The following is a 14828-nucleotide window of genomic DNA, read 5'->3' as shown; positions in this document are numbered from 1 at the left end:
ATTGTCTTAAATGCAATGTGTCCATACAGAATTTATTTTTCACTGTATTCCTTTTCCTGTATTCTGTATTTAAGCTAATGGTATTCCTACCACAGGGCATTCAGATGTGCCAGTTTGCCTGGGACTGAGGGGTTTCCCAGAACACAAGATTTTCACCGCTAAAACTGCCAAAGTCCTGGGCAATCCGGGACTAACCAGACATGTCTGAGTTTTCCTCTACTTTTCCTTTTCCTCATCTCCTACCTTTGAGTCATCACCAAGCTCCGCATATCATGTCTCAGGACTCTGTCTTGAAACCTACCCCATTATTTTTTATTCTCAATATGACTGCCTGCATTCAGGCCTTTATTATTTCATATCTGGGGTATAGAATGGGGTAATAGAATCCCACCTGGTATTCTTGACTATAATCTCGCTGATCTTATACACTGGCAGAGTAGTCTGCATAAATGCAGATCTGATCATCATGGCACTATTAAACAATAAGCCAAAATGTTAGGAAGTGATAAATCCATGGGGAAAATTGAGTTCTGCCATAGATTAGAAGGTTTTGGCTTTTCAACCTGACCCCAAGAACCCTGTGACGCTGCAAAGGACTGATTGTAACCTCAGTATAATAAATCTCTGTTAGAGATCAACACAATTTTCTCTTCAGCTTCTGGATCAATTTTTCCCTTCTGCCTGGACAGCAGTGCTTGCTTTTTAAAAATTGCTATGGGAACATCAACTTGTATTAGAATTGAATTAAAATAAGACCAAAGAAATTCTGTGATTATCTGTATTCAAAGAACTAGGTATTAGTGATAGGGAAAGGAGATAAGAAAGAGAAAGTGCAGATATATGGAGCGAAGGACAGAGTAAGCAAGATTCTATGTTTGCAAGAATAGATTAAACCTCAAAAAGAAAAGAAGACACACACACACACACACACACACACACACACACACACACACACACACAGTTCTCCTCAGAGTAAAACTTTTTGTTTAGTTCTTATTTGTAATGCTTTCCCACAGAGAATAGAATATGAAACCAAGGAGCCCAATCTTATCTCAGAGAGAGCATTAAAGGGCATAAGAAAGAGAACTCAAGAGTTATTCAACGGACAAAAGATTGAAGAGCTTTGGTGATTTTTTTTTTTTCCGGAGGACAACTTACACTATAGGAGCCTGAGGGAAAGAGTAAGAAGTCGTGGATAAAGGCTAAAACTGGTAAGAAAGGTTTGGGCTGAAAAAGAGGAATGGCTCTGCAGGAGCAGCTAGAGGTTGTTTCGAGGGTTGCCATCCGCTTCTTGGGACAGGAGCAATTTCAGTGCCTGTTCAGGGCTTCTAATCCTGTGTCTGAGAAACAAGGCCATGTCACCAGATGAGATTCAGATTATCCCAGGAAGCCAGACAATGTGGGTCTGCCCACGCTGGGGAAGTAACCACGATGTCAAGCGGACTCTGTCCAGATCTGCATGTCTTACTAAGAAAACAAATGCCAAGTCTCCTGCTTTCAAGGGCTTTCTTACCCTCTACAGGAAAAAGACATCTATAGGGGGTAAACAGATGATTTTTAAAAACCTACATTGATGTCTCCCATTTACTGCTGTTGGATAACATGGAGGAGTTAAGTACTTGAGGGAAGCAAGAGAAAGCAAGGATGGAGTAAGGGGGACTCAGACGATGATCAGAAAAAGGTAAAGAACAATGGGTAACTATTTCCCAGAAGAGGAAGTTTCACACATGTATCTAATAAGGGGCAGGCTCATGGTTCCGCGGAGAAGAATACGAAACGAGGAAGATGTAACAGACAAAAATATGGTCACCTTCTAGAGTTCCAAGGCAGAAATGAGAAGAGTGTGCTTGAGATTTGCCTGAAGCATTTACTAAGATGTATTCAAAACAAGACAAAATGCAATCAAAATGGGCAGCAGTTAGAGATTTAGCACGTATAGTCCGTTTTCATTTGGTGAATGAATAAGAGAACAGAAAAGAGGCATGATTACAACTTCAGGTGGGATTGAGGAGAATGGGTTAAAACTGTCAAGAACTATGAAGAGTCTGAGCTTTTACCTTCCTTGCAAGCTGACAAGTGAGTCTGCAGAAGTCACGAGCTCCTGCATCTGAGACAAAGGTCCTACTTGTCCATTGCACAGTCAGCCACCTGAGCATCATTTTGGTTTTGGTTACCGTTACACTCCAAATGCCATGGGGGTGATAGAGAAGGGCCTCAGTGAATCCTGCTGAGGGATGTGGTAGGTTTGCATCACAGCTGAGGAATACTCACCTCATGAAACCCAAATCTTCTATAATGGTCAATAAATAAGCCTGTTTGATCTTTGCGCCAGAAGAAGGTATTAGTTTTTATAAAAGATTTTATTTGAGAGAGAGCATGAGAGCACAAACAGGGGGAGGAGTAGAGAGAGAGGGAGAAGAAGGTTTCCCGCTGAGCAGGCAGCCCGGCTCAGGGCTCGATCCCAGGACCCTGGGGTGAGAACCTGAGCCAAAGGTAGATGCTTAACCAACTGAGCCACCCAGGTGCCCTGGAAGACATTATTTTATTATACTGAAAAGTAAGCAAACCTGCAGCCTTGGAAAGGCCATCCGGAACAAAAAGGCTGTTGGTCTTTCCTCTCACAAGATATTATAAAATGCAAGAGACCTATGGAGAGTGATCTCTGTACAGTGGAGGATGGGCAGACCCTCAGAATGAGTGGATGGGAAGTCAAGATTTCGGAGATGAAGGAATATAACAGAGCAGGAAATACAGTGAGGGGTAAAGAATATAGCTTCTTTGCAGAAGAATCAGCAAAATATATTATGATCTGAGGGTCTGAATCTTTGGGAAAAGGGCCAAAAGGAAAGAAGTAGGAGAGAAAGGATCAAACAAAACTACTCTATTAGTTACCTATTGCTGCATAATGAATTACCCCCAAACTTAGTGGCTCACAATAATAAACACCTATTATCTCACACAGTTTCATGAGTCAGGAATCTGGGGGCAGCTTAGCTGGGTGGTTCTGGTTCAGAGTTAGTCACGAGGTTGCAGTCTAGATGTTGATGAAGGCTACAGTCAGCTGAAGGCTTGACTGGGGCAGGCAGATCTGCTTCCACACTGATAATTCATTCACATACCTGGCAAGTTAGTGCTGGTTGTGCTCAGGAAGCCTCAGCGTGTCCCTATGTAGATATCTCCATAAGGAGAACATCTTCATAACATGCAAGCTGGCTTCCTCAAGGATGAGTGATCCGAGAGAGTGCAAGGAAGAAGTCACAATGCTTTTTATGGCTTAGTCTCAGAAGACACACATATGTCACCCCTGACATACTCTATTCATTAGAAGCAAGTCACTAAGTCCAGATCACACTCAAGAGGAAGAGAATAGAGCTCCACATCTTATAGGGTACAATATCAAAGACTTGAGGTGCCTGGCTGGCTCAGCCAAAGGAGCGAGCAACTCTTGATCTTGGAGTTATGAGTTCAAGCCCCACACTGGGTGTAGAGATTACTTAAAAAAATAAAATCTTTTAAAAGAAAAGAATATCAAAGACTTTATGGATATACTTAAAACCCCCCACCCACTCCAAGTTTATGTACTTGACACAATGAAGGAGCATGTTATTAGTGAGCAAAAAAATGATGTCACCACTAGTAAGACCGTAGTTGAAGCAAGATAAACCGCATGTGTGCGTGTGTGAGTGTGCGCACGTGCACCCATTAGAAAGAGAAAAAGAGATTTCTCACCAAGCAGCCTCTTTGTGGTGTCCCCAGCTAGTTTTGGAATCTGTGAGTAGGGTGAGGAAGCAGAGGGTGAATTTGTCCCCCGATGATTCACATGGCCAATGGCTTCTTCGATTCTGTCAAGTTATACAATAGCAGTTTCCCCTGCCAGCTTTTTGACTTGCCGTTTTAGAATTTGAATGGTCTTGAGGGCTAATATGTAAACCAGTGAGAGAGATGAAATTATGGCTCATTTTTATGTGGCGGCCATGCAACGGGGATTCATAACTACAGACGTTTTATTGATAAAATGAAATAATATATGAAAAATGCAATATACACTTTTTATTGTTATCTTTTATTATGTATGAAATTGTCTTCAACATAAGTTACAACCTGATTAAATGTGATAGACATTTAAAAATCTATGTAAAGTAAAAAAAATTCTCTTTACGTACACTATCTTTTGTCTAGAGTTTAGCAAATATAGTACCTTTCATTGCAGGATTTCTGCTTAATGTAATAAACAAAAACAACCAACCAACCAAACAAACAAACCAAAGCAACTACGAATGCCAATATCGAATAAAGCATTAAAAAGACAAACACAGGATCACTTTTTTCCTTTGGAAATGCAGAATGGATATTAAAGTTAGTGCCCTTCCCCCCTGCCAAAAACCCCCAGGAAAGTAATCAGCCATCTCCAGGGGTGAACTTTCCTGCTCAGGGGCACACGCTGACTCCAGATCTTCTCTGTGCTCCTGTGGATAGCACAGCACAGGGTCGTACTGAAGACTGTGCCAGATATTACCACCACAGCGATCCCATGCACGGGTGATGTTGTCAAAGACCTTTTTGATGGCCTCAGGGCAAGGCTTCACTGGGATGCTTGAGAGGGAATCCTTCTGGGGGCGGATAAATTGTTCCACGCCTTCAGCCACACCACAGTGGTCCAATGCAGAGGGAATGGCTGTTAGCGTCCTGCTGGGGCTTGTCCTTGACTTTCAGTTTGGTGTAGGTATCCTTGTAAAACTCCTGGACTTAATCACCTCATCTTCGCGGGAATATTGCACCTGCCTGCAGCTATTTCAATGGCCAATATCATTAAGAAGAAGCCAAAGAACAATCCCTGCATGCACTGGGCTCTTGCACAGCAGTCCAGCAGCCCAGAAAACCCACCAGCTTCCTGAGGGCACATGCTGCAGTCAGAATTTATACTTCAGTATGGAAGCTGGAATGATGGTTTTCTTGCTCCAAGATGCTTTTGGCCTCGGATTCAATCAGCTAAGTCCACTGACAAGGAATGCAATCCTGGCAAGCCTGAAGATGAAACTAAATCCAGAGAGCAGGTATTTGAGGCACTTGGTGCCTTTTTTGACCAGCATGGTGAAGGCTGGACAGGCTGGACTCCTCGTGTGCCACGAGGCGTGTGCATGGCCGGGACTTGAGGTGTCTGCAGCTGCCTGAACTTCTTTTTGATACTATTATTCTTTCAAATTGCTATTAAAAACCAAGAAACTCTGTTAAAAAAGTCTTTATCATTTTGGTCTGGTGAAAATAGAATATTTGTTTTTATTACAGAATTGTTTTTCTCTCTAGGCTTTTAAAAAATATTTTTTACAAGTGACTTTCAGAAAAAAAGTAGCTAAGTACATGTAGGCTGTTTCACTTGACATCTCAATATTTAAAGTTTCCCCCCCCCTTGGGCCAGATTATTGCCTATATTACATACTATGAATTTTCTAGAAGTTACTACATAACTGGCAGAAATATTTGGCTTAAATTACCATGATATGTATGTATCACAATTTCTGCTGGAGACATGCATATATTTTTAGAAATTATAAAATATTTCAAACATACAAAAAATAAAATAACTGATTCCCAGATTAAGCCTATGAACTTTTTCCTATTCATGTTCCAAATTCCATTTTCTCTTCTCCTCTAGAGGTAAACTTAATTTTGCTATATCACAGGTGGGGTTCCCCAGGAAACAGACTCTTAAGACTCTGAGATTTATACATGGAGGTTTTCTGTGGGGTGCTGTCAGGAGACACACCTGTGAAGGGTGAGGAAAGCAGAATTGGGGAAAACTTCCAGCATTTTAATTATATGTCTGGGTGTGGTTTTCTTTAAATTTATCCCATGTGGTTCACTGAGGTTCTTGGATCTGTAAATTTATGTCTTTCACCAAATTTGGGGCATTTTCAGCTATTATTTAAATATTTTTTGGGACCATTTTCTTTTCCTCTCCTTTTGGGACTCCAGCAAGATAAATCTTAGACCTTTTAATATTGTTCCAATACAAAGCCTTGTTTATTATTTAAATTTTTTCCCTGTTATTTGGATTAGATTCATTTCTACTCTTACTGAGATTGGATAATTTCTACTGATGGATCTTGAAGTTCACTATCTCTGTTCTATTATTGAGGTCTGTCTGGTGAATTAAGAAATTTCTGTTTTTGTAATTTTTAGTTATAGAATTTTCATTTAATACTAATTTGCTGAAAATGCCTATTATTCCATTTGTTGCTAGATTGTTGTTTGCCCTTACTTCCTGTGGCATGGTTATAATAATTGCCATAGCTTTTTTTGTTTGATAATTTCAATATTTGAGGTCATCTTAGTGTTGGTGTCTGTTGATTGCCTCTTCTTTTCACTTGTCTACATTTCCTAGTTCTTTGCATGTTGAGTAATTCTGGACTGTGTCTTGGCCATTTTGAATACTGTGCTATGAGATTCTGGGCTCAGTTAAAATCTGGAGAATGGCTTCTGCTTCTCCTCCTCCTCCTTCTCTTTCTTCTCCCTTTTTTCTTCTCTCTTTTTTAAAGCAAGCAGTTAACACTATGAGACTTAGACTTCAAGTCCTGACCTGGTTTCTATGGGCTTTGAATGTCAGTTTAGTTTTCAAAGAGTTTGCAGTGCTATTCTGGTTTTCACAGTTTGTGCACTTTCCCTGATGGTCTACACCATAGTTCTGTTCTCAAAGCCTTTGTCATGCTGATTCTGGTAGATTTTTCATGCATGTTCAGATTGAGAGTGAGTTCAAGGCTTCATACTAGAGGTTTCTCTCAGCTTCTTTTTTCCAGATTTATTCGGTATTTCTATGTTGTCATAGTGTATGTATGTGTGTGTGGGGTTTCCATATTAACTTAGCTTATCATTTTGCCAAAACCAGAATTCTATATAATTTCATTAAGCAGTTTATTACATTCATGTAATTTCTTTTATAACAAAATGATGTAATTTTGATATTTAAAAACTTTTATCAAAAGTTCATATAACAGATGATGTTAATGCTCCCCTACTATTTCCTCAGATCCCTTTACCATTTTGTTCATGTTGACCCCCAGAGGTTTTCATTTCTGACAGCCAGCACCTGCACTGTTTTGTTAGGAAGCTGCTTTTAGGCTGTGAGTGTCTAGAGTTTGCCTGCGGATACCTGAAGAGTCTGGGAATTTGCATTCCCAGTGGACAGCCCCACTACCAATGGCCAGTTGGAATGGGAGTTTAATACTTCAGCCCCCTCAGTCCTGATCTGGACAACCCTTGGGTGGAACCTAAACTGCACAGCTCCCTGTTGGAAGTGAGTTAAAGTTCTCCCTCACGAGACTTTGCTGAGTTTTGGCATCCTTGTTTGGCTCCCTTAACTTCTCTGCTGACGTCCCCATTTCTTTTTTTTTTTTAGATTTTATTTATTTATTTGATAGAGAGAGACAGCGAGAGAGGGAACACAAGCAGGGGGAGCGGGAGAGGGAGAAGCAGGCTTCCCGCGGAGCAGGGAGCCCGATGCAGGGCTCGATCCCAGGACCCTGGGATCATGACCTGAACCAAAGGCAGATGCCCAACGACTGAGCCACCCAGGCGCCCCCACTTCCCCATTACTTTGCTATTTTTTTCTTGGAAAACTTCTTCATAAATAACTTTCATATCACTCGTTGTTCCAAGATCCACTTTTGGAACAGTGTAACAGATAGAATTCTAAGATGGCCCTCAAGATTCCCTGGTGTATGTGTCCTGTATAATCCCCTTCTCTTGAGCATGAATAGGGACCTGTTTTTATGATGAGATAGTCCCTCCCTTAGTTCAGTTACATTGTATGGTGAAGGTGATGGGATCATCCCTTCGTTGATTGTATAGGACTCAGTTTTAGCACTCTGGAGAGAGAGATTCTCTTGGACTGGAGAGAAGAAAACTGTGATGTTGTGAGAGGGCCACATGGCAAGGAATTGCAGGGCCTCTGGCAGCCAGCGGGAAAGGGGGATCCCAGCCCTGCAATGTAAGGCACTGAATTCTGCCAACAGCCATGTGAGCTTCAGAAAGTCCCACAGCGTGGCTGATCTTGTGTTAGTAGAGCACAGTCATAAGTATGGGCTCTGGAGTCCAGCCTATTTTAGTTAGAACCCAGTTCTTCCACATTCTTGCAGTGACTTTGGGCAAGTTGGTTAATCTCTCTTCCCTCTCTATTTGTAAAACTGGAATACTAATAGTACGTACCGCACAGGATTGTTGTGCGAGTTTACCGAGTAGCTTTATAGCTTCGAATAATGCATGGCACAAGGAAAAATGCTTTGTAAGTGGGAGCTTTTATGGTAGGTAATATTACAGAAATACATAAATTATTTAATAATAATAATTACATCAATAGTTAGTAAGTAAAATATATTAAATATACCAAAGTATAATGTTAAGATATCAACATTTAATGATAAATATGTGAAACATATGAAAATATACCAAATATATTTTATAAAATACATGAGCTATTATTAATCACTTCTTTAAATAATGAAATTATTATTAATAGTGGCCACATAGTAGTAATACATTTCTTAAGAGGTGTGGAATTATGACCCCTTCTTCCCATCCCTCTTTCTCTCCAGCCACTCTTCTTGTTTTAGAGCCTATCCATCCTCCTGGGTCCAGCAGAAAACATCTTTTCTAAAAATTCTTCTGTGATTCCACCTAACTCTGAAATTTCCTTAGTATACTTATATTTCTCTTATGGTATTTGTAACTTCTCTCTCATTGTCCCCTGGTTAAAAAGGTCTTATCTTGAATTGCATATGATAGAAACTCAATAAATATTTGTTGAATGGATGCATGAATTAAGAGCATTGAGAGAACTTTCAAGAGTCCTTAAGCTATTCACTTACCTTTGTCTATTAATTTCTCACTAGCCACACAGTGCTGTTCTAATTCATAACAGGAGCTCTCAAAATAAAGATATCAACTACACAAAACAGTGTAAGTTTTCAGTTGTTCTTTTTGGAAATCTGTGTTCATGGGGAATCTCTGGCTGTCTTTTCTTGGACAAAATGGTAGTGTGGAGAGTAGCCAAAGGGAGTTGGGGTGATTTGAAAGCATGGTAATGCTAAGAGGGGGCAATGCTATCTCTGTAGGTGGGAATATTAGCAGTATATTTAAAAATGATTTGGGGACTCTTTTAAAGTGTGATTTAAAAATTCTATGTCATCTGCCAAAGGCATGCCTTTGGATTGGAAGGAAACGTTTGCATTGTGCACAGTGGAGAATGGTTTTGAGCTTTGCATTTTGGTGCCTGAAAGATGCTAAATTCCTAGGTGGACATTGGAGCATCAGGTGCTTCACCCCAAGATGTCAAGATGAGAAGATCATGTTTTTCCTTGACAAAAAGAGTATAGGAATGGATAATATGTTAAACAGCTCTTCCAGGGTATGAATGGTGTGTTTTTGTTACCCAGAACACGTGCTTTTTCTCTTGTACAATGCAAGATAGGTATGGCTGTAATTATCATATTACCTAGCCAGTTAGCTATTCTGTGAGACTGTGATTATGCAGAGTGTAGAGAGAACTTTATTTATGAACTCATTTCAAGAAAAAAACAAAAGCAAAAAGCTAAGCCAGCACATCATCTAATTCTCAATGTAAAATAATGCAGAAGTGCGGAAGATGAACATCTGATTTGTCACATCTGATACACTAATGTTTTATCCAAAAGGAAGAACACATTGTAACTTGCTCAGTCATCTGCATAAACACCACCTGGCCCTTTACAGGCACCTACTCAAATCACAGGAGTCTACGAATGGCAGCTCTGCTCATAGCCTTTTCACTGGTAGAAATAGAAAAATCTCTTTTCTTTTTAAAAAACAAAGCATTTATGTATCAAAGTAACAACATCTAACGCATTTTTTTTTCAACAGCATACAACGTGGGTGATTAAAGTGAAGCCACTGGAACCTTCCATATTAGGGAATATAGAACACAAATTACCCAGTTTTTGAATGGCTAAAAAAAGTCATTGTCGGTTAAAAAGAGGGTAGATCAAACTAGTCCTTGTGCAAACCAGACCTTATTATTTTTGCAACATGAAGCCACTTTGTCCCCTGGGTATATCACTTAGTAAGTCTTGCATTGGAATAGCTATAGTTTTTAGTGTAAAATATTTTGCCAGAGATGGGAGATTTTTTTTCCCCCCTCTGAACTGACACATTCTGGTTGTATGCCTCAGTGATCATACCTTTGTGCTACATTACACACATAGAGTAGAGGTAGCATCCTTTTTCCGGTTGCAATAATATAAAAATGAGGAACCTGGGTCACTAAACTATATTGTACCAGTTTGCATGTTTTCAAAGAAAGGGTTAGGAAAAACAAATCTCACTCGCCTTTACATTTTAGATTCAAGCTGGCTAACTACGAGGTGTCAACTACTTTATTTTTTTCATTGAGAAAACCCTGCCAAAGTCTCAGTGTATTTCTGTCCACAGAGGACAGTTGAGTAAGTCAGTCTTCTGGGTGTACCAGCATCTTTTCATTTTATTTTAAAAAGGAGACCATGTTCAAGAGTCACTGAGCTCTGCCCTTGGCCCAGTCTGCTATTAAGACTGCCTTTGGGACATCCCTAGACTCCCAAAATTCCTATCTTTTTTTTTTTTGTGAGTTTTTATATGTTTATTTGACAGAAAGAGAGAGAGAGTGTGTGAGCGCAAGCAAGGGGAGCAGGAGAGGGAGAAGCAGGCTCTCTACTGAGCAGGGAGCCTGATGCAGGGCTCGATCCCAGGACCCTGGGATCATGACCTGAGCCAAAGGCAGGTGCTTAACTAACTGAACCACCCAGGCACCCCCCAAAATTCCTATCTTCAAATACATCTTTTAAGTCATCTATCACCCTAAAATTCTGCCTGGGACCACTTGAAAAGTGACAGTAGCTCATCCATTGGGTTTCTGGGTCACATGACCTTAGCTCATGCCCTTATTAGTAGCCTCCTTACACATCTATTTGGTGGTGGGGATGGTTGAACCCCCCCTGTTTTTGATTTAATGCATCATAATATTATACAGTTTCACTGCCCAGGAAAATCGATGTCAACACAAGGCAAATATTTAATTTTGTATTCACTGTTCAGGTGAATATTTCATTTGTCTTTTCATGTGACATAGAATCCTATTTTAGGGACTGCTGGGTGGCTCAGTCAGTTGAGAATCTGCCTTCAGCTTGGGTCATGATCTCAGGATCCTGGGATTGAGCCCCACATCTGGCTCCCTGCTCAGTAGAGAGCCTGCTTCTCCCTCTCCCTCTGCTGCTCCCCCTGCTTATGCTCTCTCTCTTTCTGGCAAATAAATAAAATCTAAAAAAAAAAGAATCCTATTTTAATTGTCTCCCCTGATTCATGTTGGAAAAGTAAGCCATGGATTAGGGAGTGAGAAGGAACTTGCTCTTTTCCCAACTCTCAGTGCAGCCTGGAAAGTCATTTCATTTGTTTATTTATCCTACTAGCAAGTTTAAAATTCTCACTATGTGCCAGTGTTGGGGAGAGAATAATGAAAAGTAGACATGATCCCTGCGTTCATGCTTTATGCTTTCTGGTCTAATAAATTTGAACAAATATTCATGAAATTCCAGATTCCAGAAATAACCAACAGTGTTTTTTGCTTCAGGGCCAGGGAGAGGGTGTCATTTCAGCAGTTAACATGAAATCACACTTTAAAAGATACCTAATATCCACTAAGCATTATGTTACATGTTATCTCATTTAATCTTCACTTTACTGTACAAAACTTACAAAGTGGGCATTATTAGTCTAGTCCCAGGTAAAGAAATTGATACACAGAAAGGTTCTATAACTTTCCCAGTGTTAGACAGCCACCCCGGTCTATCTGATTATAAAGCCTAATTACTGAGTATTTGTATTGATATCAGGAGCTGAATAGCCTACTTCTGCAAAATGAATCTAAACATATTATTTAGATGAATAAATAAAAAATATCATTTCTTTCTGATGCTGACCAAAAGTTGTAAGCTCAAATGTCTACACAGACACCAGGCAGATCTCCTAACATAGCAAAGCAGGAGGGTAATAAGGAGTGGTGGGGACTGGAGTAAATTCAAACTTACATTCTTTGAAACTTCCAGGTGATTGTTGCTATGTGGGAATGAAGGCCCAGAGTTAGTATCTTTCTAGACTGTAGAGTGCCTTTGTACAACTTAGATAAAGGCACTCCTATATTTTGTGGATATAGACCTGGCGCAGCAAATAAGTGTGTGTTGGATGTCAGCCCCACTTACTCCTTAAGCTGATTCTCTGTGCAAAGAACAGCCTATATGGTCTTTTTCAAGAGAAGCTGGATGTCTGGATTTTTAAAGTGAAATTTCTTGATTTTTAAATGTTGACAATGAATTCAAATTTAAAAAAAAATCACTGTATAGATCAAATAAAACTTATCTATGTGTTGGATTTGGTCTCCTGGCCACCATTTGAAACTTCCGAATTACAGGTTAAGCCTCAGAAGTGAGAAGGAACAGTTCTAATTTATGTGGTCATCATGCTCCTCAAAAATCTGGAGACAAAAATGTTTTCAGTTTTGATCCTAGAAGTAACAAGCATTTTAAGTATCTGAATCCTAAAGGCTAATTTGAAGAGAAATCATCTTTGTCTCTGAGAAGTCTGAGTATATTAGTCATGAAAAATTCTCAGGTGTTTTGTTATTTGATAATTACCTATCTATAACATGAGTACTTGGGAGTTAAAAATGCATGAAGGTTAATTGTAAAAAGTTAAGTAGAACTTGTGTAAATCTCAGATTACCTTGAACTTTTTTTTTTGATATATGGTATTAGTTGTGGGCTATGATTGTTATTACAATAATATTTGATGATACTAATAAGGTGTGCTAAGAATAACACCAAAAAGGGGCACCTGGGTGGCTCAGATGGTTAAGCATCTGCCTTCGGCTCAGGTCATGATCCCAGGGTCCTGGGATTGAGCTCTGCATTGGGCTCCCTGCTCAGCAGGGGGCCTGCTTCTCCCTCTCCCTCTGCTTCTCCCCCTGCTCATGTTCTCTCTCTCTCTCTGTATCTCTGTGTCTCGAATGAATAAATAAATCTTAAAAAAAAAAGAATAACACCAAAAAATTTACATGATCTCACCCATAATTTGCCTTCTGGTCATGGATTTAGGTTGTCCCCAAATAATTTTTCCATAGGCTGAGGTAATGATTGCTCATTTTAAGTTTTAGCTTGATTGTTTTGTCTTTGTAATGACTCATTCTTCCTGTGTTATTTTATTTAAGCAAATAAACCAAACCATGTCCTACTTGGGTCAATGGAATCATGAAAGATATGGATTGTAGTGGAAAGGGATAGGTACCAAAGGTGTACCTAACCACCCTTGTGTCTTCTAAGCTGGTACTTCAGGGAAATCTTGTCTTGAGGAATAATGGGAAGTTGCACACAGAGAACAAATTGAATCTTTTTGTAGAGGTGGGAAGAAAATACCAGGGCTGTGTGAATGATTACTAATGACCTCTTTTAATGAAATGCACTTCTTTTCAGGGACTAGAGCTGTTTGGACCTTATGTAGTCATTATTTTTGTGAAATTCCATAAACATGAAGTCCTTTTTTATCTGCAGGGATAGTATAGCATAGGTCAGTGGGAACACTTTTTTTTTTTTCCCTTCTCACCCACAAATGAAACTTCTATAACTCTGTGCCTAAGCTCTTAAGGAACCCAAACTGCAAAACTGCAAAAACTGAAGCTACACATGTGAAATTGCCACAAGCATATGTAGTTGTCTAGACTCTAATACATTCTAGAGAAGAGTGTCTTTTGTTCAGAGAGAAGCCTAGAACTAATTTCAACTGGGCTTCTAGAACCTGACACTGAATCAGAAAAGTTTCACTAAAAAATAAGTTGGAGCTACAAAGTCAGCACATAGTTTTTCTTGATTATTATGGCATCTAAGGACATGTATCTTTCTTGCCCCCCCCAAAAAAGTATCAGTGAAACAGACCTTTTAGGATATTCAGTTGTAGTTTTTCTCCTAACATGTTATTTTTGGCTAGACTACTGGAACTAGAAGGAATCTTAGTGATCCATTTCATTTCTAAACTGTGATACTTGGAACCCCATGTTGCTTTGGATATGTTTCAGTGTTCCTCTAAGAATTTAATTAAAATTGCATTAAAAATACGTGGTCAATTTTGAATTATCTAGGTTATCACTGGTAGTAAAGAGGAGGTAATTAGTCAGGGCTTCAGAACCCCAGCTACATTTCAGCCAAAGTGACTTCAATTTTATTTATTCATTTGTTAAGTAAATATTTATGTAGCACCTGATATCCCCAGGAGCTATTTTGGGTGCTGGAGTAAAGTGGTTGAACAAGTAGACAAAGTCCCTGGTCTTATAGAGGGTATATTCTGGGATAGAGTGGGGCAGGAGATAGGAATGGATTTCTAGAAAGTGTACTTGAGGAATAGCTAGAAGGCCTGGAGCACCTAACCACAACATGTATCTAGGAATCAAGTGCTATTCACTGTGCTAGGGTGCAGTGTACAAGGATAAAGTTAAGAGATGAGGTTAGGGAGGTATCAGGGCAAGAACATGTAGTTTCTTGAAGGCATGATAAGGAGTTTGGGTTTTATTATAAGTGCAGGGGGAGTGACATGATCTGATTTATGATTTCAAAGAATCATCCTGGCTTCTCCACAGGCAAATAGCCTACGGTGTGGCCAGAATGGAAGCAGCAAAGGCTGTTAGGAGATGTTTATAGATTTCAGAATTTGGCCCAGGGTAAAGGCTACTTCCAGGGAAAATAAAGGTTTTAGTGATTGTGTAGGGCTAGAGTGACAAAATCCAA

General features: G+C 39.7%; 1 pseudogene; it reads right to left on the bottom strand.

Moving 5' to 3' along the window:
* Positions 1-4357: 4357 nt before the first annotated feature.
* LOC113926550 lies at positions 4358-5090 on the bottom strand (annotated as a pseudogene).
* Positions 5091-14828: the final 9738 nt, after the last annotated feature.

The sequence above is a fragment of the Zalophus californianus genome, chromosome 4 (assembly GCF_009762305.2).
Source record: "Zalophus californianus isolate mZalCal1 chromosome 4, mZalCal1.pri.v2, whole genome shotgun sequence".
NCBI classification, from domain to species: domain Eukaryota; kingdom Metazoa; phylum Chordata; class Mammalia; order Carnivora; family Otariidae; genus Zalophus; species Zalophus californianus.
This window is presented reverse-complemented; position numbering and strand designations above follow the sequence as displayed.